Below are 24,298 nucleotides of genomic sequence, written 5' to 3' on the forward strand. Positions count from 1 at the left end.
TGGAGCTTGGGAAAGGACTTAAATGTAGTTATTAAAAAAATAATTTTCCATATGCATGATGTATGGGATATTACATCACACTCACTTCAGGGCATCTCAAAATGAAGCCTTCCCTTCTCCCCTTCTCAAATTAATTGCTCTTTCTGTTTTACTAGAACACTTTGTTCACAGATGTCTTATAACACTCAACAAGAGCTCCATATATTAGAGTCAATTATGCATATATTGTTCTTCTTATTATAATGGCAAACTTTCAGGTGTACAAAAAATGCCTTTTCATATATGGATCCCTCAGTTCCTAGCACAAGGCTCAGCATCTAACAAATGCACTATAAATATATTTAATTGGATTCAACCTAATAGAACTGAATTGGAATCACTGAGAGAGAGGTTCTAAGTTGAATGGTAATCTCATACTTGTGGAGATAAAGTGTCGGGACTAAGTTATGCAGTAAAATGTTTAAAACACCAGTTGGAAGTGAGAAGTTATCACAAAGGAGTTAAACCAAGAAAGGGGTATTGGGCTATAAATGAGAATAAAATTACTTTTTGTAATTATTTGTGAAAACAATGGCTCTAAGATCATGAACAAGTGAAAAATGTTTCTCTCCTTGAAATGGTAGTACTATTTCTTTTGCAAATCTGATAGAGTTCTTAAGTAAAACTTAATGTGTGTAAGAATATTTCCTGTAACATAAAGGGCATTCTCATATAAAGTGCTGTTAATGTTGTATTTATTAATATAATAGTTACTATTAATAATATTATATTTTAAAATATTCATTAGGTGAGCGATATGTGACATGCAGTGCTCTAGGTAAAGAGGTTGAGGAAGAAAAGTAAAAAACTCTTTTGCCCTCATAACTTTCTTATTAAGTAATGAATGAGTTTCGGTACTCTTGCCAATTTTTGAGAAGACAGAAAAACATCTCAACTTTGGCTCTATAACAGATGTATAAAACAATTTATACATTTATTGAGGAACACTTCTTAGAGTTACTACTGTAATAGTGAATGACCAGAAAGGAGATTCAACATTAATTATTTTTAAGTGTCTTATTGAAAAGAAGACTTCTATTAAAGCTAGTTCACCTTGAAGTTTCTCAGTTCTTGTTATATATCACATCTGACCTTTCTCTAAATGAATATACTTATCCTTGTCTAAGAAGCAATCATTCCTAACTTCAGCAAGTATTATCTTTTCTTTTTTTATTTTACTGCACTTTAGGTGAAAATTTACAATATAAATTAGTTCCTCATTTAAAAATTTATACACAAATTGTTTCATGACATTGGTTGCAATTCCTGCAATGTGTCAACATTCTCACCCTTCCCTTTTACACCCCAGGTTCCCTGTGTCCATTCGTCCAGTTTTCCTGACACTTCCTGTCTTCTTATCTTGCTTTGGGGCAGGTGTTGCCCATTTGGTCTATACTTGATTGAACTAAGAAAAATGTTCCTCACATATGTTATTTTTTTGTTTTACAGTCTTGTCTAATCTTTGCTGAAAGGTGGACTCAGGGAGTGGCTTCGGTTATGATTTTGCAGGGTTTCCAGGGGTCATGTCTCTGGGGCTCATCCAGTGTCAGGCTAGTTAAGTCTGGTCTTTTGTGTGTGTGTGTGAATTTGAATTTTGTTCTACATTTTTCTTCTACTCTGTCCAGGACCCTCTATTATGATCCCTGTCAGAGTGGTCAGTGGTGGTCACTGGGCACCATCTAGTTCTCCTGGGCTCAGATTGGTGGAGGCTGTGGTTCATGTGGTCCATTTGTTCTCTGGACTATTTTCCTTGTGTATTTGGATTTCTTCATTGTCCTTTGCTCTGGATGGGATGAGAAAAATAAATGTATCTTAGATGGCCACTCACAAGCTTTTTAGACCCTACATACTATCTACCAAATTATGTTATGCCAATTGACTTAGATGTTCCCTGAGACTATGGTCCCCAGCCCTTGGCCGCAGTAACTCAGTCCCTCAAAGTGTTTGGACTTAACTAGGAAGCTTTTACAACTTTGCCTTGGTCAAGTTGTGCTGACTTCCCCTATATTGTCTGTTGTCTTTCCGTTCACCAAAGTTAACGCTTGTCTATTATCCAATTAGTGATTTCTCCTCCACACCTCCCCCCCCTTCTTTACCATCAAAGTTTTTTTTTCTCTGTTTACAAACCTTTCCTTTGGTTTTTATAACAGTGGTATCATACAATATTGGTCCTTTGTGATTATTTCACTTAGCATTATGCCCTACAGATTCAACCATGCTGTGAGATGTTTTGTGGATTCATCATTGTTCTTTATCTTTGCATAGTCTTCCACTGTGTGTACCATAACTTGTTTATCTATTCATCTGTTGATGGGTACTGAAGTTGTTTTCTTCTTTTTGCTATTGTGAATAATGCTGCAATGAACATGGGTGTGCATATGTCTATTCATGTGACAGCTCTTATTTCTCTAGGATATATTCCTAGGACTAGGATTGCTTGATCCTATGGTATTTCTATATCTAGCTTTTTGAGGTACCATATTGTTTTCCACAGCGGTTGTACCATTTTACATTCCCACCAACAGTGCATATGCGTTCCAATTTCTCCACAAGCTCCCCAACATTTGTTATATTCTAGTTTTTTGATTAGTGCCAGTAATGTTGGTGTGAGAGAGTATCTCGTTGTAGTTTCGATTTGCATGTCTTTAGTGGCTAATGACTGCGAGCATTTCCTCATGGGTCTGTTAGCTGCCTGAATGTCTTCTTTGATGAAGTATTTGTTCATATTATTTGCCCATATTTTAATTGGATTACTTGTCTTTTTGTTGTTGAGGTACTGAAGTATTCTATAGATTTTAGAGATTTAGACCGTTGTTGGATACATCATAGCCAAAATTTTTTTCCTAGTCTGTGGGTTCTCTTTTTACTATTTTGGTGAAGTCTTTTGGTGAGCATAACCATTTAATTTTTAGGAGCTTCCACTTATCTAGTTTATCTTGTGGTGTTTGTGCACTGTTGGTTATTATTTGTTTTGTATTTATGGCATATATTAGAGCCCCTATCATTGTCACTGTTTTTTCTTTGGTGATATTTATAATTTTAAGCTTTATATGAAGGTCTTTGATCTATTTGGGGTTAGTTTTTGACTATGGTGTGAGGTATGGGTCCTGTTTCATTTTTTTTACAGATGGATATCCAGTTTTGCCAGCATCATTTGTTACAAAAGCTGTATTTTCCCCATTTAATAGGCATTTGTCCTTTGTCAAAGATCAGCTGACCATAGATGGGTGAATTTATGTCTTAGTTCTTGATTCTGTTTCATTGGTCTATGTGTCTGTAACTGTACCAGTACCTGGCTATTTTGACTAATGTATCTGTATGGTAGGTTCTGAAATCAGGTAGTATGAGGCCTTTCACTTTGTTCTTTTTCTTCAATAGTGCTTTGCTTATCCAGTGCCTCTTTCCTTTCCATATAAAATGGGTGATAAATTTTTCCATCTCCTTAAAGAATGCCACGGGTTTTTGGGTCAGGATTGCCTTATATCTGTAGATTGCTTTGGGTAGAACTGCCATTCTTACAATGTTGAGTCTTCCTATCCATGAGCATGGTATATTTTTCCATTTATATAGGTCTCCTTTGGTTTCTTGCAATACTCTTTTGTAGTTTTCTTTGTATAAATCTTTAATATCCCTGGTTAGATTTATTCCCAGGTATTTTATCTTTTTAGGGCTATTATAAATCATCTTGCTTTCCTGATTTCCTTATTAAAGTTCTCTTTGTTGGTTTATGGCAATCCAACGATTTTGGTATGTTTACGTTGTATCCTGCCACTTTGCTGAATCTTTCTATTAGTTCCAGTAGATTTCTTGTGGAATCTTTTGGGTTCTCTATGTATAGTATCATATCATCTGCAAATAGGTATAGCTTTACTTCTTCCTTTCCAATTTGAATGCCCTTTATTTCTTTTTATTTTTTCTTGCCTTATTGTTCTAGCTAGGACACACAATGCAAAATAGGAGTGGTGATAAAGGGCATCCTTGTCTTGTTCCCATTCTCAGGGGAATGCTTTCAGCCTCTCTCCATTGAGAATGATGTTTGCTACTGGTTTTGTATAAAACCAAACCAGACGCGTGGCTGTTGAGTTGATTCTGACTCATATCAACCCTAAAGGACAGAGTAGAACTGCCCTTCAGGTTTCCGGGGAGTGCCTGGTGAATTTGAACTGCTGAATTTTTGTTTAGCAGCCGTAGTTCTTAACCACTATGTCACCAGGATTTCTTTTAAATGCCCTTTATTACGTTGAAGAATTTCCCTTCTATTCCCATTTTAGAAGATCATGCGATTATTTTCTTTTGTTCTATTTATGTAGTGGATTATAAATGGTCTTGCATTTGATTGATTGATTTTCTAATGTTGAACTGTCCTTGCATAACTGGTATGAATCCCACTTTGTCATGATTTATTATTTTTTTAATATGATGCTGAATTTTATTGGCTAGAATTTTGTTGAGAATTTTTGCATCTGTATTCATGTGTGATGTTGTTGTTGTTAGGTGCCATTGAGTCAGTCCTGATTCATAGCAATGCTACGGAAAACAGAACGAAACACTACCCAGTCCTGCTCCATCCTCATAATTGTTGTTATGATTGAGCTTATTGTTACAGCCACTGTGTCTATTCATTTCATCAAGGGTTTTCCTCTTTTTTGCTGACCCTCTACTTTACCAACATGATGCTTTACTCCAGGGACTGGTCCCTCCTGATAACATGTTCAAAGTATATGAGATGAAGTCTCACCATCCTTGCTTCTAAAGAGCATCCTGGCTGTATTTCTTCCAAGATGGACCTTTTCTTTTTTCTTGCAGTCCACGGTATATTTCATATTCTTTGCCAACAGCATAGTTCAAAGGCATCAATTCTTCTTCTGTCTTCCTTATTCATTGCCTAGCTTTCGCATACATATGAGGCGATTGAAAACATCACGGCTTGGGTCAGGCATACCTTGGTCCTCAAAGTGACATCTTTGCTTTTTAACACTTAAAAGAGGTATTTTGCAGCAGATTTGCCTAATGCAATGTGTTGTCTGATTTCTTGACTGATGCTGCTATGGATGTTGATTGTGGATCCAAGTAAAATGAAATCTTTGACAACTTCAATCTTTTCTCCATTTATCATGATGTTGCTTATTGGTCCAGTTGTGAGGATTTTTGTTTTCTTTATGTTGAGGTGTTATCCATACTGAAGACTGTAGTCTCTGATCTTCATCAGTAAGTGCTTCAAGTCCTCTTCATTTCCAGCAAGCAAGATTGTGCCATCTGCATATTCCAGGTTGTTTATGAGTCTTCCTCTAATCCTGATGCCCTGTTCTTCTTCGTATTGTCAAGCTTCTCAGATTATTTGCTCAGCATACAGACTGAATAAGTATGAAGAAAGGATACAACTATGATGCACACCCTTCTTGACTTTAAACCACACATTATCCCGTTGTTCTGTTTAAATGACTGCCTCTTCATTGACGTATAGTTTCCTCGTGAGCACAACTAAGTGTTCTGGAATTCCCGTTCTTCGCAATGTTATCCATAATTTGGTATGATTCAGACAGTTGAGTACATTTTCATAGTCAATAAAACAGAGGTAAACATCTTTCTGGTATTCTCTGCTTTCAGCCAAGAACGTAACCTGTCATATTGTTGTGCCTTTTGTCTGTGCGTGTGTGTGGTGTTCACTTTTTCTTTGTTCCACTTAATTTCCTATGCTGAGTTCCTTCGGTTTGTCAATTTTCTTTTCTTTCATTATTTTAGATTTTGTGTTTACTGAATCTTTATGCATTTCTTCTTTTTTTATTTTCATAAGTAGGCTTGTTAACTTTCTTTGTGATTACCTTGAAAATTACCCTTATCTTCCTAACTTTGAACTAGTTTTTTATTACTTGATATCACCTTGTCATCCTCTCCATTTGAAAGTTATACACCCACATCATTTATTCCTTCTCTTATTGTTTTGACATTGGTGTCATTTACAGGTTGACATCTCTTTTTCATTATCTTAAGTCTTTTAAAAAACCAAAAACCAAACCCAGTGCCATCGAGTTGATTCCGACTCATAGCAACCCTATAGGACAGAGTAGAACTGCCCCATAGAGTTTTCAAGAAGCACCTTGTGGATTCAAACTGATGACCCTTTGGTTAGCAGCTGTAGCATTTAACCACTATGTCACCAGCGTTTCCTTTTAAGTCTTTTAGCTTTGTTTAAGTTTTGAGAGTTCTTTACTTAGGTTGGTATCTGGGTGATGCTGTCCTGTATCCTAAACTCCAGTTGTCGTCTGACATTGTTTGTTCTCTAGCCAAAGAACTTTCTTCAGTTTCATGAATTCCTTTAGTTTCTGTTTATCTGTTTATCTGGAAATGTCCTAATTTCACCATCTTTTTTGAGAGAATTTTGCAGTATATATTATTCTTGGTTGATGGTTTTTTTTTCTTTCAAGGTTTTATATCTGTTACCCCATTGCCTTCTTGCCTGAATAGTTTATGCTGACTAATCAGAGGTTAGTCTTATTGTTTTCCCTATTTAATTTTTTTTTTTTTTTTTGATCTGCTTCCATGATTCTTTGTTTTTGGTTTTAGCAAGTATGATTATGTTATGTCTTAGTGACTGTCTTTTGGGGTATACCCTATATGGGGTTTGTTGAGCTGGTCAGTTTTTCATCTTTCATGATATTTGGGAAGTTTTCTGCCACACACCTTCAAAAATCTTCTCTATGTTTTCCGTTTTGTTTCCCTTTTTCAGAAATTCAGATCACATGCAAATTTTTGCTCTTGATAGTGTCCCACATATGTCTTAAGTTTTCTTCATTTTTTTCCTCTAATTTTTCCTTAAGCCAAGTGACATCCATGGGTTTATCTTTAATCTCACTGAGCCTATCTTCCATTGTTTCAAATTTGCTCTTAAACCTTCTATTTGGCTGCTCATTTCTGAAATTTTGTTTTTTATCTTTTGGATTTTTAGTTGCTGTTTTTACATGATTTCTAATCATTTATTTACTCTGACATCTTGTTTTTGTATTAGTTTCCTGACTTCTTGTATTGCTTTGTCTCTGTTTTCCTTGATCTTGGCTACGTTTTTGTTGGTTTTTGTCTGTGCTTTCCATGATTTTGTCTATTTTTTCTTGGTTTTCTCTGTGCTTTCCTTGATATCTTTTCTAATCTCTTGGGAGCCCTAAATATAAGGCTTTTGTACTCCATATCAGGTAGTTCCACTGCGTTTTCTACTGTAAGAAAGTTATCTGATTCTTTTTTTGATCACTTTTTGGCGCTATCTTGTCTTTTATATATATATATGGGTGTATATACATATATATTTTTTAAATATATATATATATGTTTTGATATTGTCTGCTGTCCCCGAGACATTAAGGTATTATTCTCTTTATTTATTGATTGTATTTTTTTCATCCTGCTTTTTTGTTTTGTTTTGATATGTCAGTGGAGGCAGGCTGGGTGTGCTTTGCTGCTTGCTTGTCTGTGGGCATGAAAGCTCTCACCACTTTTTCCTGGTGGATAGGCAGGCAGGGTAAACCGACTTCACTGTATACTGGTTTGGAGAGGTGGCTGAGGGCAGCAGACTGGACAGGCACTGACTGCCTCCTGATGTTGGTCCAGCAGTGTGGGAATGTTCACAGCCCCTAGCCAGACTGGCAGTGGTATGGGCTTGCTTCCCTCTGTTCAGTACCTGGTCAAGCGGAGGGAGGGGAGGAGCAGTGCAGGCCCAGTGTGGCATCAAGCTTGAGTTCTGAGGGTTCTGTAGTCATGTTGGGGTGGAGGGGGCCAGTAAGAAGGTGGGGAGGTGGCATATGGGGCATAAGGATGAGGGATGGGAAAGTGTGTTTCTCATGTTACTGCATGCTCTGTCTCCTGTTGGGAGCTCTGTGAAGTTGCCTTCCTGTACTCCCTGTCTGGGGTCATTGCTGACTGTGTTCCAAGATGGTGATGCTGTGCTGTTAGCTGGCATGGACCTCCACTCCATATCTCTCCTTGCTCTCTGTTTTCTGTCAGTTTCTTCTTCTATTTGGTGTTTGATCTAGTTCTTTATCCCTTCATTTGATGCTTAGGGTTCCAGGATTGATGTTTATATCTATTTTACTTATTTTCTCAAGTCTTTGCTGCAGAGGGACAACATTGTTCTACCTAGGGTGCAACGTTGGTTTTGCCTCCATCAGCAAATACTATGTTTATATTTCAATTTGATCATGCAGATGTGGCTTGTAGAGTAATATGTATATTGCCTATATGGAGGAATTGAGATCTTTGGAAACTGAAAAGTGATGAAAGCAAGTCACAGTAAAGAAAAAATAAAATGAAAGAGTAAAATATCTAGTGAATGCTATTGAAGTGAAAACTGAAAGACAAATACAAAATGAAACTAAGAAATTTTAATTCTCCCTTAAAAATAAGGGAAGAAGCTCCTCTCCCCTTTCTTCTTTCAAAATTCACTTTAGATAAATTGTAATTGTAAACTCAATATATCTTTGAAAAGTATATAAATCAGCAATGTTTCCTCAAATACCTGGAAACCATCTTTTTGAAATGTAGTCATCAAGGATGATCACATCCCTGTCTCCCAGTTTCCTAGAAGGAGGTTAGCATACCTCAGGTATCTAGTCATAAAAATATTAGAAAATTAGCAATTTTACCTTGGAAACATGCATGAATGTAATGGATTGTATCCACTTAGCTATATAAAAAGTCAAATTCCTTTGTGTCTGCAATCTCGTTAGCTGAGTGCCTGTGATGTATCACAGTCTAGTTTAATACTTATCTAATAAAACTTTTCTTTCTCTTTTATTGTTGTGGAGAAGTATTCTAGATTGGGAATATTTTGTTTTTAATTATATTTTCCCAACAAAGTACAACTTCAAGACAATTTAAGATGGCAAAATTCAACAAGATAAACAACTCATCAATTAAAGTGAATTGATTATTGAATGAGCAATATAAAATAAATTTAACTATGTGCATTGAATTCTCAAAAATATTTGACACATAGATAAAATTCTATAGTTCCTGAATAAATTAATGAATACACAAATTAATGAACAATTGAAAGATTAATTTAGTTTGCATGCTATTAAACAAGGATTGTGCGAGAAGGTGATAATACATAATAAAAATGAAAAAATTAGTTAACCTATTCATTCATCCCAGGAATATGTGCTCAGCAAAACATTAGTCACTTATGGTAAAAGGCGAGAACATATGCTTTTTGATTTCAAGGTGCCCACAAAGTTGATTTTAAGAACTGTGGTAGAAATGAGTATTTTGTGCTCTGTGTAAATATTGGAAGGTGCCTTGATCTCTCCATCTGTATTATTAAGAAGCAAGAATTAAGTAAAAAACTAAGCTCTCTTGCCAGATAGGTTTTTTTTTTTTTTTTTAACCAGGGTCTTTTCCTACATTTTGATGCACCCCACACGAATCTGTAAAACCCCTTCAGTAGTATTTAAAATTACTCTTAGAAAAGTTAAGTTAACCATTACACATCAAGAAAATGATAGAAGAGATAGAATAGGCTAGATGGCAGGAAAACCTAAATTCTACTTTATATTGTGACACTGCATCCCTACCTAAAAATGGATGTCTCTTTTAGGAGCTTTGACAAGATTGGGGGCATATGAGCACAGGGAATTAAGAATCAAGATGAACCTTGATATAAATGTTCCTGTCTGTACCTGAATTTGGCAGGGGCCTTTGAATTACACTATTTTTAACATACCAAATTGGCAGAGAGTGTGTATATATATATATATATATATGTATATATACACACATATATATGTATATATACACACATATATATATACTCTGCCTATATATATATAAGTGTATATATATATACTTATATATATACAAGTATACAGCAAGATGGCTAAAGTACATGTTCCCTTTGACCCTTTAATATCATAAATCAGGCTAAAGAAATAGTCAGAGGTCCAAACATATACATGTACAAGAATGTTTTCACATCTTTTTTTATCATAATGAAAAGTTGGAAACTTCCGAAAAGTGGTAAGTCAAATAAATTAGAGTATATTACATATAATAGTAATAGCGCCATGAACAGGTTTATAAGGAATATTTAGAGAGATGGGAAATTCCTCATTGAGACACAATAAATAGAAATAGACACAAAGCTGATAAACACTGTTATCCTGTCAAAATAATCAAAGCACTAAGCATATATGGTTTATTTGAGCAGTTAATCTATATGCATAAAGGGAGATCTCTCTGTTCCAAAAACAAAAACAAAACAGATGGCTCTTTGTAGGCCAGTAACAATGAAGTTTCAAGGAGGAAAGGAAGAAATAAGAGTATAAAATTCACCATTGGCTAATCTTAACATGATTGATTGAATCATGCTTTCTTTTTTTGAGATCAGCTGACATCAGGTTACTAGGTGTTCTCTGGCCTGAGCAGCCCCCCATTCATTTGCACAAATCCTCAGTTGTAGCCCAGAGGTTTTAAAATAATCAAGGCACCTCAACTATTCAGGAAATTCTAAAATTTCGTAATTATTGCTCAGAAAGCAAGGGAAAATACCTAAAGTTAAATTCTTTGAATAAGATAATTTCTGAGCTAGTTTATGGTTAACCGATGACTTTTTCACAAAATGGAATCTGCAGGACTTCACGGATACTCGATCTCCAAATTTTTTCTTTTATTTGTTTTGGGAGTACATTACACAACACTCAGTGACCTCTGAATTCTTCTATGCACACAGGGGAATCTGTCAATCTGGGCTTCAGTTTCTGACTTTTTTTTTTAACAATCCCAATTTAGATTTTTTTTTTTAACTATAGGATAACATGTGAGCTTCGTGCTATATTTTATCAACAAATTGCTGTTTGGCTGTCAGATTTTTTAATAAACTTTTTTCAACATTTAGAAATAGAAATACTTCACATAAAAATCTGGCAGCCAACCACATCTTCAAAGTCATAAAATTTCTTATAATATGTTAATGGGACATGACTAAAATATGTCCACATACTTAACAACTTTAAGCTGATTCTAAATAAGTAACTTTTAAAAATTCCATCAGGTTTAATTCAAAACTTATGTTTAATTCCAACTCAAGATGCATAAAAATTTCCATATATAGAAAAAATATTTCTTGAACATTGAAAATATATTTATATCAGTAATAAACAATTTGAAAGTAAATGTATATGATTTGTACTTAAAATATAATGCAACAAAAACCTATTATATTCTCCAAAAGACAAAAGAAAGAGGGTGATTAGTAGAGGAAGGTTATTAGTAAGCCATACTTAGAAAGGACTTTCTTCTTTCTACAGCATTTTCTTCAATAATTTTTCAATACTTGGGTACTCATCATTCTCTTTCACTCAAATTATACTTAAAAATAAAGTTATGGCACAGAAAATTACTCTTAGTATAAAATAAAATCTAAAGACAAATATGCTTCAAACCATATGGAAATAAACCAAAACCCACTGCCATCAAGTTGATTCTGACTCATAGCGATCCTATAGGACAGAGTAGAACTGCCCCATAGAGTTTCCAAGGAGCACCTGGTAGATTCAAACTGCAGACCTTTTGGTTAGCACCGCCAGGGTTTCCCATATAGCATGTGTTAAAAATAGACTATAGTGAAAAAAGATGCATGTGTTCACTAAGCAACAGTCTGAACAATTCAAATTTGTTCCCTATAATATAATTTGTCAAGAAAATATTTTTGAATGAAGTGGTGAAGGTCTCTTTGCCTAAAAACATAATGTCAAATATCACTTCATATTGCATAATTATTTAGTGATTTTACATGACAAACTTTATACAAAGAAAAGGAGTCATTGTCTAAAAACTGTTAACTTTTCTTGAGGTTTTGTGGTCAAAAGTCATAACAGAGCAGTCAGTGTGTGAGGTAATTCTGTATGACATGATCCCTGAGAAGAGCGGTGTGTTTAACCTGCAGATCACCTAAGATGTTAAAAACGAGGAAAGATAATCTCTGGGCAATAGTTTCAGGGGTTCATCCAGCTTCCATGGAACCAGAATATCTGGATTCCATGAAAATTTTAAATTCTTTTGTGCATGATAGGATTTTTGATTGGGATTCTTCTATAAAATCTTTGATCACAATCTTCAGCAATGGTAGCTATGGACCATCTAGTTCTTCTGATCTCATGGCAAAGGAGGCAGTTGTTCATGGAGGAAATTAGCCACACATTTCATTTCATTCTACTATTCCTGAATCTTCTTCTTCCTCTGGTTCTCCAGCAAATAGAGACCAATTGTTGGCCACCTGCAAACCTGTAAGACCCCAGGCACTATGCAACAAACTAGGAGGCAGAACAGAAGCACTAAAACATGATGTTAGGCCAATTAACTGGGATATCCCAAGAAACCATGACCCTAAACCTCCAAGCCCAGGAACCAAATCCTGTGAGGTTGTACATAAGCAGCCTCAGCAACTACTCATTTTATTTTTTTGCCATTGTTGTAAATATGGGATTTATATCCCATAACTTTTGCTAATTCAGCTTTTTACAGGTGTACAACTTATTGACAGCAATTACATTAATCAGCTGTGCAACCCTATCCTTAATCAAAGTGATTTTTACATCACCATAAACTGAAACTTGGTGCTCTGTAAGCAATAACCCTCACTTTTCTCCTCGCTCCTATCCTCAGTGAGCACTAATAAACTTTGGTCTCTGTACATTTGCCTGTTCCTGTCTATTTATATAAGTGAGGTGATACAATATTTGTCATTTTGTGATTGACTTATTTTACTTTTCATAACGTCTTCAAAGTCCATTCATATGGTAGCATGTATCAAGACTTCATTCCTCTTACTGTCTGAGTAGTATTTCATTGCATGTATGTACCACATTTTGTTTACCTAGTCATCTGTTGATGAGCATTTAGGTTGTTTCCATCTCTAGCTATCGTGAATACTACTGCAGTGAACATTGGTGTAAATTATCAGTCTAAGTTTCTACCTCAATTGCCCTGAGATAATCTTCAAACCTCAAACCAAAAATATCTCCTGAAGTCTTCTTAAAACCAAACAACTTTAACTAGTAAAGAATGTCTACCTTGAGCATTATGCCTTTATAAGAATTATCTGTACGGGATCAAATTGACAACAACAACTTGAAAGATTAGATAGGAAATTTAGGAGGCAGTCAGTTCATGTTAAAGGGGAAGGAACAATTTAGAAAAGGGGGAAGAAAATGGTTATTCAACTCAAAGAATAAAATCGATATCACTGAATTGTACATGTTGAAATTGCTGATTTGGTGTATGTTCTGCTGTGTATATTCTCAACAACAACAGTGAAAAAAAAAAAAACTAGATACTACAGGACAAAACAAAACACACACAAAACAAAGAATCAGCCTGTGCAGGACATAACTTGGAATCAAGTCCATCTTGGTTTTACAATAGCATATACAACCCACTAATTTTAAGAATGCGGTCATACCAAGCAGAGAAACAAGGTAACTCCTAGGGTTATTAAGAATTAATTTTCCACCAATAAGCAACACCTTGATAAACAAAGAAAAATTGAAGTTGTCAAAGATTTCATTTTACTTCAATCTACAATAAACACCCATGCAAGCAGCAATCAAGAAATTAAGGGATGCACTGCACTGGGCAAATCTGCTGCAAAAGACCTCTTTAAAGCATTATAAAGCAAAGATGTCACCTTGAAGCCAAGGTGCATCTGACCCAAGCTATGGTATTTTCAATGACCTCATATGCATGCGAAAGCTGGACAAAGAATAAGGAAGACTGAAGAAGAATTGTGGTGTTGGCTAAGAATATTGAATATACCATGGCCTGCCAAAAGAATGACAAATCTGTCTGGAAGGAGTACAACCAGGATACTCCTTAGAAGCAAAGATGGTGAGACTATGTCTCACATACTTTGGACATGTTATCAGGAGGGATCAGTCCCTGGAGAAGGACATCATGCTTGGTAGAGTAGAGGTCAGCAAAGAAGAGGAAGACCCTCAAGGAGATGGACTGACACAGTGGCTGCAACAATGGGCTCAAGGATAACAACGATTGTGTGGATGGCACAGAATCGGAAAGTGTTTCATTCTGTTGTACATAAGGTCGCTATGAGTCAGAAATGACAGTACCTAACAATCACAACATGGGCAAAATATATGACACTGCCGCAGCTTTTCTATTAAAAAAAAAATCATCCTATAACTGAAATAAAACTCTTGTTTATATGTATGGCAGTACTTAGATCTTAATAAATGTTAACTTATTCTCTCCTTTTCTGTGCATGTACTTAAAAATAACTTCTTGAGGCACCTGTATCTATCATCTTGGTGAAATGGTTAAGTGCTACGGCTGCTAACCAAGAGGTCGGCAGTTCAAATCCGCCAGGCGCTCCTTGGAAACTCTATGGGGCAGTTCTACTCTGTCCTATAGGGTCGCTATGAGTCGGAATCGACTCGGCGGCAGTGGGTTTTTTCATACAAGGAAAATTGTTAAGTAGCAAGTATATTTAGAAGAAATAAATATATACTTAACTGGATTGAAGATCTAAGCAATACAAAGAGTTGAAAGGTTTGTGTAAAAATACTGTCACTAGGCAGTTATATATGTGTATTGATTTTATAATACAAATGGGCTTAATTTAGAAGCCTTCAAAACACTTCAATAGTTGTATTCTTTCTACACAGAAGTCAGAAAAGACATTTGTTAGTATACAAGTGCTTACAGGGTCCAAATAATTTAATATACAACATGTTTCTTAAGAGATATGGAAATGAATAACTCTTCTGCTTATCTAGATGTAGAACAAACAACTTGCTATTTTCCTTTTGAACATTCCCAGTTGTTTCTAAGATTATTATATTACAATAAATCTGGTCTTTTAAGTTACAGAAAGAAATCTGTTCTTGTAACAACAGACTTTGAATAGTCTTTCTCAAAGGGTATTTTTTTGTGTGTGTTCACTATTGAGCAATTAATATCATTAGAGGACAGAGAATTAATAGCTCTCATTAAAAACATCTGGAGAACTTCAGCACCACCATAACTGCTGCCAACTTATTCTGCCTAAGTACAAATCAAGGTTATATCTTTTATTCTTGCTTTTAAATGAGAACTATTATAACCAATGAAGATTCTGATTCAGTTGCCTTCAGGAGTACAAAAAACTAGATTATTAATTTAGCTAAATGGATTATAAAATTTTCTTGACATAATAGCGAATAGTATAGGCAAACCATTACCATTTTTTTTTTCTGCAGTTGGAATGAGAAAATATTAATTCTTATTAATGCCATTATTCTTAAGGATATCAAAAGAAAAACAATCCTTTAAGGTGACTGGTTTTTCACCTCCTGTACATTTGATACAGAAATACTTAGTCTTAGAATCATTACTTTATATCCAGAATTATACAGTATTGACACAATTCAGCAAGAGAAAAGAGGTAAGACTTAATTTATAACTTGTTTCAATTGATTTTCACTGTCAAATTTTTAAAAAAGTGTGAAAAGATATTTAAACATTTTTAATTCAATATCAAATGCTTTGTGACATTTACTTTCTATTCTGCCTTGATTATAAATGTACAAAAAAATTAATTCATCTAGATAAAATGTATTTGATATATTTTAAATAGCCATAGCATAAATTCTGAAAAACCTAAAATTATATGAGGTACAGTTCTGCCAATCTCATAATATAAGCATTACAAACCTATTAGCATATAAAAAACCTACCACCTTCGAGTCGATTCTGACTGATAGCAACCCTATAGGACAAAGTAGAACTGCCCCACAGTTTCCAAGGAGCACCTGGTGGATTCGAACTGCAGACCTTTGGTTAGCAGCCGTAGCTCTTAACCACTACGCCACCAGGGTTTCCATTAGCATATGTAATAGGATCTTTCTACTGGGTGGCAATCCTTTTTTTTGTTTTTCTTTAATGTTCTGTTACAATTTTCTATTTAAAAAGCTAAGCTTTTGATTCATCAATTATCTTCAGAATTTTAATAATTTTTCAACAATTTTCATGCACAGTCTTCATTTATCTTCAACTTAAAACTTATTTAAGGTATTAGAAAATCCAGCTGCTTATATGATTTGTACTTACAAGATTTTTTCATTATTCAAGTATAAATATAATTTTATAAATTACTATAGATAAAAAGTTATTTCCAAATACAAATATTTACTGAGTCACTTCTATGTACCATGTGTTAGGTACTGATTTTTTTTTTTTTTACCAACTTTTGCCTCTCCCCATGATTTTATATATACTTTACGGCAATAGAATTTCTTTACTTTGCAGCAATAGAAATATATATATATATATGGTTTAAAGAAGGGTTTATTTTTTTTATGTGTCTGGTATTTCATTAGACATAAAAAAAACTTTTTTTTTTCTTTTTATTCATTGACTAAGAAAATAAGCATAAGAAAAAGTATGTATGCCCTCACATAGCTTATTATCTATTGATGAAGATAGAATTTACATGTGTGAAGTCATTAGAAAACAGACAGCATCAGTAACCACTTATCATCGTTCTTCTTATCAGTTTAACTTGAAAGAGTCCACTGTGAACTGACATTTTAAGGAAAGTCTTTATAAAAAATCATGTGCATTTCTCCAATTTGATCACTTTTTTCAAAGACCATACATTTCTTTTAAAAAGGACGTATATTTTTATAAGTAGTTTTTAGACAACCACCCTAATGCCTCAGTGTTTAACGAGCTGGCATACTGGCTTCCTTCATAGATTTACAGTTGAGATATCCTCCAGATTATTTAGTGTCTTTCCTTCAGTAATGCTGTCACAAAGGTTGAGACTGTACAAATATTCTTCATGTATATTAAGCATGCCATGTTATTTTAAGGCAAAATATGATAATAACATGGCATGCTTAATATACATGCTTAATGTAAGATGGCAGTATAGCACAGTGGTAAACAACATGGAAGTTTTTACTGGGGTATCAAACTGATCGGGTTGATTCACAGTTTGGCAACGTAAATAACTGTATGATTTCAGTCAAGGAATCATAATTAGCCCTCAGTTTTGTCTTCTGTAAATTGGGGAAATAACATTACCTTTCCTGTAATATTGTTGTAGGAATTAAATAAATTCACACACACACACTCACATGCACAACTTGGAACAATGGGGTTTATTACATGTTAGTCATTAATACTATAAATTTAGTGGCATTGACCCTAAGCAGTAGAAAGTATTTTCCTAGATTACATATATCCAAACACATATATTCCAAGGGAGAGAAATGTTATCTTCGTTTGTGAAGAATAATTGCTACAGAAATGCAATCTTTTTTTTTTAATTGCTACAGAAGTGCAGTCTTTTACCTCAGTCATGTTAATACCATACTCTTAAGAAAATGTTTCCAAATTATGTCCCACTAAATGCTAGTCCTTTATGATGTTTTGGGAAAAGGGTTCTGTAGCCAAATACATTTTGAAAGTATTGTATACCTGGAGAATCACAAATCATTGAGCAATGATAAGTTTTGAGTAAAAATCTACAGTAAAAAAAAAAAAAAAACCCAGCAAGACACGAAGTTATTTCATGATAGAATTCATTCTTATGTGTGTTTGTGTGAGAGAGAGCTATCTATAAATATGCTGTAGAACTAGTTTTCTGTGGAACACAGTGTCGGAAATTTTGCTCTGAGTCCACAAATGTCCTTTTAAATAGGATCGGGTAACCATGAGATATCGATGGTTATGAAAACTCTCAATATGCTGAGTTTTATAAGTACCCAGAAGTTTGGTCACTTATTAAAACTCTCCAAACATCTTAGGTCTGCAAAAATTTCCTAGAAAACTAACCTCTTAAATACTAACTTTATTATTAGATTGCTGGTGATTGCTGCTTCCCTTCAGGCTAGAAACCTCTTAGAACAACTTTTCTAATGATTTCACTTCTTTTTTTAGAACCCAAGAAATGCAGACATGTATAAAATATAAGAAACTTTAAAACTGTAAAAGTTAACAAGTTTTCTGAAACTCCAAATTGCAAAGAAGTACAAAGACTATACTTATTATTAATCCAAAAAAATTTTATCACTTTAAAACTCTCATTTCTAGGGATCAGTAAAAGCTGAACCAGCAAATGCCATTTTTTCTATTGTCAATATATTCAGAGTCTATGGGTGTTTTGTATTATAAAAAAAAAAAAATATTATAGCACACCTATTTTGTTACTTTAGCTTAGGAAAAAATAATTTATATTTAATATTTTGTTTAAATTCATAATTTACCTACACAGGTTAAATTGAGTTTATTAAATCTGTAAACAGTAGTTCTGGCTGAGTGTGATAGGAATACCAACTTGGAGGACAGATGATTTGTACATTGAGCTGCCCTTACAAAATCAGCACTCCAGTTTGCTTTGAGTTAGCAAACATTCTGCACTGTATGCAGTCCAGAACAGCTTGAATAAGCAGGGTAGCAAATATAGAATCAGAATAGAGGTCGAAACTTTCAAGGGTGCTTCATACAGATAACATGATAATTAAAGCTGAAGACTAGTAGCACGTTCGCTAATTGACTTTAAATTCAACGTGCATTTTGGCATAAAATACATTCAGTGTTGTTTTTTTTTTTTTAAAATTTTTATTAAGCTTCAAGTGAACATTTACCATTCCAATCAGTCTGTCACATGTAGGTTTACATACATCTTACTCCCTTCTCCCACTTGCTCTCCCCCTATTGAGTCAGCCCTTACAGTCTCTCGTTTCGTGCCAATTTTACCTTCTTCCCTCTCTCTCTATCTTCCCATCCCCCCTCCAGTCAAGAGTTGCCAACACACTCTCCCGTGTCCACCTGATTTAATTAGCTCACTCTTCATCAGTATCTCTCTCCCCCCCACTGACCAGTCCTTTTCATGCCTGATGATTTGTCTTCGGGGATGGTTCCTGTCCTGTGCCATCAGAAGTTCTGGGGAGCATTGTCTCTGGGATTCCTCTAGTCGCAATCATACCATTAGGTGTGGTCTTTTAATGAGAATTTGGGGTCTGCATCCCATTGGTCTCCTGCTCCCTCAGGAGTTGTCTGTTGCGTTCCCTGACAGGGCAGACATCAATTGTGGCTGGGCACCAACTAGTTCTTCTGGTCTCAGGATATTGTAGGTCTCTGGTTCAAGTGGCCCTTTCTGTCTCTTGGGTTCTTAGTTGTCGTGTGACCTTGGTGTTCTTCCTTTGCCTTTGCTCCAGGTGGGTTGAGACCAATTAATGTATTTTAGATGGCTGCTTGTTGGCATTTAGGACCCCAGGTGCCACAATTCAAAGTGGGATGCAGAGTGTTTTCATAATAGAATTGTTTTGCCCGTTGATTTAGAAGTCCTCTCAAACCAAGTTCCCCAGACCCCAGCCCCTGCTTCGCTATCCTTTGAAGCTTTCATTTTATCTCGGAAACCTCTTTACTTTTAATCCTGTCCAATTAGGCTGACCTTCCTTGTTTTGAGTGTTGTCTTTCCCTTCACCCAAAGCAGTTCCTATCTACAGATTGATCAATAAAAAGCCCTCTCCCTCCCTCCCTCCCTCCCCCCTTTGTAACCACAAAAGTATGTGTTCTTTTCCGTTTTTTCTATTTCTCAAGATCTTATAATAGTGGTCTTATACAATATTTGTCCTTTTGCAACTGACTCATTTCGCTCAGCATAATGCCTTCCAGATTCCTCCATGTTATGAAATGTTTCAGAGATTCGTCACTGTTCTTTATCGATGCGTAGTATTCCATTGTGTGAATATACCACAATTTATTTACCCATTCGTCCGTTGATGGACATCTTGGTTGCTTCCAGCTTTTTGCTATTGTAAACAGAGCTGCAATAAACATGGGTGTGCATATATCTGTTTGTGTGAAGGCTCTTGTATTTTTAGGGTATATTCCGAGGAGTGGGATTTCTGGGTTGTATGGTAGTTCTATTTCTAACTGTTTAAGATAACGCCAGATGGATTTCCAAAGTGGTTGTACCATTTGACATTCCCACCAGCAGTGTATGAGAGTTCCAGTCTCTCCGCAGCCTCTCCAACATTTATTATTTTGTGTTTTTTGAATTAATGCCAGTCTAGTTGGTGTCAGATGGAATCTCATCGTAGTTTTAATTTGCATTTCTCTAATGGCTAATGATCGGGAGCATTTTCTCATGTATCTGTTGGCTGCCTGAATATCTTCCTTAGTGAAATGTGTGTTCATATCCTTTGCCCACTTCTTGATTGGGTTGTTTGTCTTTTTGTGGTTGAGTTTTGACAGAATCATGTAGATTTTAGAGATCAGGCGCTGGTCTGAGATGTCATAGCTGAATATTCTTTCCCAGTCTGTAGGTGGTCTTTTTACTCTTTTGGTGAAGTCTTTAGATGAGCATAGGTGTTTGATTTTTAGGAGCTCCCAGTTATCTGGTTTCTCTTCATCATTTTTGGTAATGTTTTGTATTCTGTTTATGCCCTGTATTAGGGCTCCTAGGGTAGATCCTATTTTTTCTTCCATGATTTTTATCGTTTTAGTCTTTATGTTTAGGTCTTTGATCCACTTGGAGTTAGTTTTTGTGCATGGTGTGAGGTATGGGTCCTGTTTCATTCTTTTGCAAATGGATATCCAGTTATGCCAGCACCATTTGTTAAAAAGATTATTATTTCCCCAATTGACTGACACTGGTCCTTTGTCAAATATCAGCTGCTCATAAATGGATGGATTTATATCAGGATTCTCAATTCTGTTCCATTGGTCTATGTGCCTGTTGTTGTACCAGTACCAGGCTGTTTTGACTACTGTAGCTATATAATAGGTTCTGAAATCAGGTAGGGTGAGGCCTCCCACTTTCTTCTTCTTTTTCAGTAATGTTTTGCTTATCCGGGGGTTCTTTCCTTTCCATATGAAATTAGTGATTTGTTTCTCTATTCCCTTAAAGTATGACATTGGTATTTGGATTGGAAGTGCGTTGTATGTATAAATGGCTTTTGGTAGAACAGACATTTTTACTATGTTAAGTCTTCCTATCCATGAGCAGGGTATGTTTTTCCATTTAAGTGTGTCCTTTTGAATTTCTTGTAGCAGAGTTTTATAGTTTTCTTTGTATAGGTCTTTTACATCCTTGGTAAGATTTATTCCTAAGTATTTTATCTTCTTGGGGGCTACTGTGAATGGTATTGATTTGGTTATTTCCTCTTCGGTGTTCTTTTTGTTGATGTAGAGGAATCCAAGTGATTTTTGTATGTTTATTTTATATCCTGAGACTCTTCCAAACTCTTCTATTAGTTTCAGTAGTTTTCTGGAGGATTCCTTAGGGTTTTCCATGTATACGATCATGTCATCTGCAAATAGTGATAGCTTTACTTCCTCCTTACCAATCTGGATACCCTTTATTTCTTTGTCTAGCCTAATTGCCCTGGCTAGGACTTCAAGTACGATGTTGAATAAGAGCGGTGATAAAGGGCATCCTTGTCTGGTTCCCGTTCTCAAGGGAAATGCTTTCAGGTTCTCTCCATTTAGAGTGATATTGGCCGTTGGCTTTGCATAGATGCCCTTTATTATGTTGAGGAATTTTCCTTCAATTCCTATTTTGGTGAGAGTTTTTATCATAAATGGGTGTTGGACTTTGTCAAATGCCTTTTCTGCATCAATTGATAAGATCATGTGGTTTTTGTCTTTTGTTTTATTTATGTGATGGATTACATTAATGGTTTTTCTGATATTAAACCAGCCTTGCATACCTGGTATAAATCCCACTTGATCAGGGTGAATTATTTTTTTGATGTGTTGTTGGATTCTATTGGCTAGAATTTTGTTGAGGATTTTTGCATCTATGTTCATGAGGGATATAGGTCTAAAATTTTCTTTTTTTGTAATGTCTTTACCTGGTTTTGGTATCAGGGAGATGGTAGCTTCATAGAATGAGTTGGGTAGTATTCCGTCTTTTTCTATACTTTGAAATACCTTCAATAGTAATGGTGTTAAGTCTTCTCTGAAGGTTTGGTAGAACTCTGCAGTGAAGCCATCTGGGCCAGGACTTTTTTTTGTTGGGAGTTTTTTGATTACCGTTTCAATCTCTTTTTTTGTTATGGGTCTATTTAGTTGTTCTACTTCTGAATGTGTTAGTTTAGGTAAGTAGTATTGTTCCAAGAATTTATCTATTTCTTCTAGGTTTTCAAATTTGTTAGAGTACAATTTTATGTAGTAATCTGATATGATTCTTTTGATTTCATTTGGTTCTGTTGTGATGTGGTCCTTCTCGTTTCTTATTCGGGTTATTTGTTTCCTTTCCTGTATTTCTTTAGTCAGTCTAGCCAATGGTTTATCAATTTTGTTAATTTTTTCAAAGAACCAGCTTTTGGCTTTGTTAATTCTTTCAATTGTTTTTCTGTTCTCTAATTCATTTAGTTCAGCTCTAATTTTTATTATTTGTTTTCTTCGGGTGCCTGATGGATTCTTTTGTTGCTCACTTTCTATTTGTTCAAGTTGTCGGGACAGTTCTCTGATTTTGGCTCTTTCTTCTTTTTGTATGTGTGCATTTATTGATATAAATTGACCTCTGAGCACTGCTTTTGCTGTGTCCCAGAGGTTTTGATAGGAAGTATTTTCATTCTCGTTGCTTTCTAAGAATTTCCTTATTCCCTCCTTGATGTCTTCTATAACCCAGTCTTTTTTCAGGAGGGTATTGTTCATTTTCCAAGTATTTGATTTCTTTTCCCTAGTTTTTCTGTTATTGATTTCTAGCTTCATTGCCTTGTGGTCTGAGAAGATGCTTTGTAAGATTTCGATGTTTTGGATTCTGGAAAGATTTGTTTTATGCCCTAATATGTGGTCTATTCTAGAGAATGTTCCATGTGCGCTAGAAAAAAAAGTATATTTTTCAGCAGTTGGGTGGAGAGTTCTGTATAAGTCAATGAGGTCAAGTTGGTTGATTGTTGTAAGTAGGTCTTCCGTGTCTCTATTGAGCTTCTTACTGGATGTCCTGTCCTTCTCCGAAAGTGGTGTGTTGAAGTCTCCTACTATATATGTGGAGGTGTCTATCTCACTTTTCAATTCTGTTAAAATTTGATTTATGTATCTTGCAGCCCTGTCATTAGGTGCGTAAATATTTAATATGGTTATGTCTTCCTGATCAATTGTTCCTTTTATCATTATATAGTGTCCTTCTTTATCCTTTGTGGCGGATTTAAGTCTAAAGTCTATTTTGTCAGAAATTAATATTGCTACTCCTCTTCTTTTTTGCTTATTGTTTGCTTGATATATTTTTTTCCCATCCTTTGAGTTTTAGTTTGTTTGTGTCTCTAAGTCTAAGGTGTGTCTCTTGTAGGCAGCATATAGATGGATCGTGTTTTTTTATCCAGTCCGTGACTCTCTGTCTCTTTATTGGTGCATTTAGTCCATTTACATTCAGCGTAATTATAGATAAGTAAGTTTTTAGTGCTGTCATTTTGATGCCTTTTCATGTGTGTTGTTGGCCATTTCATTTTTCCACATGCTTTTTTGTGCTGAGACGTTTTTCTTAGTAGCTTGTGAGATCCTCATCTTCATAATGTTTAACTTTGTGTTTATTGAGTCGTTACGTTTTTCTTGGCTTTTTTCTTGAGTTATGGAATTGATATTCCTTTTTGTGGTTACCTTTTTATTTACCCCTATTTTTCTAAGTAAAAACCTAACTTGTATCCTTCTATTTCGCCTTGTATCACTCTCCATCTGGCAGTTCAATGCCTCCTATATTTAGTCCCTCTTTTTGATTATTTTGATCGTTTATCTATTGATTTCCATGATTTCCTGTTGTGTGTATTATTTTGTTTATTTATTTATTTTTTAGAATTAGTCTTAATTTGTTTGTTTTTGTGCTTTCCCTGTTTGAGTTGCGTTGATATCAGGACGTTCTGTTTTGTGACCTTGTATTGTGCTGGTAAAAAAAGAAAGTGCTGGTACCTGATATTATTGGTCATCCGGCCAAACAATCTCCTTTAGCATTTCTTGCAGTCTTGGTTTAGTTTTTGCAAATTCTCTAAACTTGTGTTTATCTGTAAATATCTTAATTTCTCCTTCATATTTCAGAGAGAGTTTTGCTGGATATATGATCCTTGGTTGGCAGTTTTTCTCGTTCAGTGCTCTGTATATGTCGTCCCATTCCCTTCTTGCCTGCATGGTTTCTGCTGAGTAGTCTGAACTTATTCTTATTGATTCTCCCTTGAAGGAAACCTTTCTTTTCTCCCTGGCTGCTTTTAAAATTTTCTGTTTGTCTTTGGTTTTGGCAAGTTTGATGATGATATGTCTTGGTGTTTTTCTT

The sequence above is a fragment of the Elephas maximus genome, chromosome 6 (assembly GCF_024166365.1).
Source record: "Elephas maximus indicus isolate mEleMax1 chromosome 6, mEleMax1 primary haplotype, whole genome shotgun sequence".
Classification (NCBI taxonomy): Eukaryota; Metazoa; Chordata; class Mammalia; order Proboscidea; family Elephantidae; genus Elephas; species Elephas maximus.